Source organism: Nicotiana tabacum, chromosome 4 (genome assembly GCF_000715075.1).
Source record: "Nicotiana tabacum cultivar K326 chromosome 4, ASM71507v2, whole genome shotgun sequence".
NCBI lineage: Eukaryota > Viridiplantae > Streptophyta > Magnoliopsida > Solanales > Solanaceae > Nicotiana > Nicotiana tabacum.
The window spans coordinates 95,296,655-95,300,233 of record NC_134083.1 but is presented as its reverse complement, the minus strand read 5'-3'; positions in this window follow the sequence as shown (position 1 = coordinate 95,300,233).

Sequence of the window (3,579 nt, the reverse complement as noted above, 5' to 3'; positions counted from 1 at the left end):
AAATTTCTTTTCTCCTCTAGGCTTGAAAGAAACAAGGAACAAAACAAATCCGAGAAAAGGGAAGGAAGTTGCTTGTCCAGAAAATAAAGCATGTGCATAAATATAGAATGCATTGAGCTGCTATTTGGCCACACTCATATTGGCCCAACGATGGCCACACCTGTGAACTACCCATAAAACCCTTGATTTCATATTTGGCTTAATAGCCATTATTTCCCTCCAAAATACTTCCCTCCGAAACAAGCTAATAACTATTAATTATCCCAAAATATTGATCCCATAAAATTATCATTCTCTCACGGGAAGATCAAAAGCCTTCGTATGTATACGTATATTATTATGTATTTTTGTTAAAAAACAATTATACGGATGGGAAGATCAAAAGCCTTCGTATGTATATGTATATTATTTTTTGAATATTTGTACGGTATATAAATTTGAGTAACCTTGTTATACCAGACACTTATGTTAAGAGAGCTTTCATTAAACATATAATTCACCACCCTTCCCTTAACCTAAACATGAATGCTAACCTAGAAACCAGTTTAGAGCCATTAAACCCGAATAATAGTCTAGAAATTAGGTCAGAGAAACTAAGGAATGCAGTACACATATCTTTAGGGTTGAATTCGTACAACAGTTTGATGAATGATGATGAGTGGGGCAACATTGATTCAGACGGCAACTTCAATGATGGAGAAGATCATGTTGACGATGTTGATAATGATGATGATGATTATGATGGTGGTGGTGATGATGATGGTGATGATTAGGGCGGCCATTATTTAGAGGAAGAGGTAGAAGGTGGAGAGAACATGGAAATGTCTAATGAGTTCAATGAAGAAGATCTAGTAATAGGTCCAATTACTGGAATGTGATTCAGTAATAAGGATGTTATGTTTGATTTTTACAAAGAACATGCAAGATTAGCAGGGTTTTGCATTGTCAAAAGAACATCAAACAAAAAGAGTGGTGATATTATAAGGTATGTGCAATATGGTTGTGATAGGTCTAGGAAACCAAGGAATAAGCATGTTATCAAGAGAAGGAACTGTCGTGCTAGAATAAATGGTATTTTGGAGGAGAATGGTTCATGGCGTGTTTCAAATATGGTTAAAAAACACAATCATCTATTGGAACCAGCACTATCGCGATTGATGGCTGAACACGGATCTCTTAGTAAGTATCTTAAGAGAGCTCTTATAGCCAAAGATATTGTTGGCTTAAGACCCTAAAAAAATATAAGAGTCGCTAAAGTACTTACTGGTGGCCCCAAAAATATGGGTTCTACACCAAAGGACTGTAGAAATCATATTTTAAAAAGTAGAAAGCTTCAATTGCAAGAAGGGGACGCACAATCATTACTCAAGTTCTTCAGTGACATGCAGCAAAAAGATAGGGAATTTTACTACTTCGTAGATGTGGATAGTTTTGGTCGACTTCGTAATATCGTATGGGTTCATTCACACTCTAAGGTTGCATATGAGGAGTTCCATGATGTAATATGACTTGATACCACATACCTTGTGAATCGATACAATATGCCATTTGCTTCATTTGTTGGTGTCAATTAGCATAGGCAGTTCATACTTTTGGGATGCACTCTTATGTCTAGTGAGGATATAAAAAGTTATAAAATGGTGCTCTCTACATGGCTTGGGACTCTAAACAATGTTTATCCATTAGCTATCATGAATGACCAATGTGATAGTATTAAGGCTGCCATGAATGCATTGATGCCAAATACAGTACATAGATATTGTATATGGCACATATTCGCAAAGCTACCTATGAAGTTAAGTGGAGTTCTTGATGGTAAGATTGCAAAGATAGAATTTAAGGCTTTAATCCTTGATAGCATTAATGTTGCTGAGTAATGGACTGATAATATTGCAAAATATAACTTGGATGGAAGGGATTGGTTTTATAAGCCTTATTTGGAGAAGGGAAAATGGGTTCATGTATACCTAAATGACCACTTTTGGGCTGGGATATTGTCCACACAAAGAAATGGAGGAATGCATGCTTTCTTTGATGGATTTATCACCCGCCAAAGCACTTTGAAACTATTTGTTCAGCAATATGAGTTAGCCATAAGAGCTAAGTTCGAGAAAGAATTGGAAGCTGAATATAGGTCAAGGTGCTTTAAACCAAAATATTTGTCTGAATTCGCATGGGGGAAAAACTTCAAGCATGTTATACTCGTGAAGTGTTTGAATTTTTTCAAGTACAATTAAGGAAATTGTACCATTGTGAAATCAGCACCCCTGAAGATCATCAAGCAAATCCTAGAGTGGAGAAATACATTATAATAGATTATTCGCTCAGGATTTTTAACACTAGAGATACATTTGTCTTCACGGTTGAATATACACCTATTGGTGAATATCTAAGTTGCAGCTGCAAGTGGTTTAAAACAAGAGGTATTCTATGTTGCCATATACTTAAGGTGATGTCTCATAAGAGGATTGAAATGTTAATGAGAGATATATATTGAAAAGGTGGAGAAGAGATGTTGTTCGTCCACATTTGAAACGTTTCTTTCTAGGAGGTTACCCACATATGACTTCTGAATACATGATGTACAAGGAACTATTAAAGCATTTTGAACGAGTTTGTGATATTGCATTAGACACTGAAGTGACGAGGCAATATATTAAGTATGATTTGAATAGATTGGAGCATGACCTTTTGAATTGGGATGATGATATAATAGTTCTAAATTAGGAATTGGAAGATATACATGATGGTGTGGGTGAGGGTGGGGGTGGGGGTGAGGGTGAGGGTGAGGGTGAAGAAAGAAATATAAGAGATCCTAGATACATAGCTTCTCGTGGACGTCCAAGGTTGAATAGATATAGAGGGTGAATTGATTCATAATTTAGAAGTTCACAAACGGGTGGTGGAAATAGAGTTAGAGGTAATAGGAGGGGTAGTGGTAGTGGTAGAGGTAGAGGTGGTGGTAGAAGTGGTGGTAGAGTCCATGGTAGAGGTGGTAGTAGAGGTGGTGGTAGAAGTGGCTGAACTCCTCAGCTAGCGAAAGGAATTGAGGTAAAGTATAACAAATTTGATTAATTATTTTTTTATGTAAATACATTACTTATACTTATTAGTCTTCTTTACTCTAATTATAGCAAGATGATGCAACAGTACCACCACAGAGTAGCTTGCCTGATCTAAACAATGAAGCAAATTGGGAAGTGGAAGACTTGACCGTTTAGTTTGAGATGATTTAAGTTTGGAACTTATTTAATTCGATTTGAGATAGATTTATTTTGAATTTATTGACTTTGTTTTTAATGAGTTTAAACATGTGATATTATAATTGTCATTGTTAAATGCTTCATTTTATTGTTACTTGCTTTGAATTTAGAGGACTAGACTAACAAAATGTGACTAGTTGCAACTAGTACAGAAGTGAAAGACTTGACAAGATTAAAATCAGTAAAAAACTAAGAACTAAAATACTCACATCTTGACATTACTAAAAACGAAAAAAAATCCAGTTTGCAATTTAAAACCCTATCTTCAACCCCTATCTTGGTATTTAAAACCCTACCTTCAACCCTTATACATTCA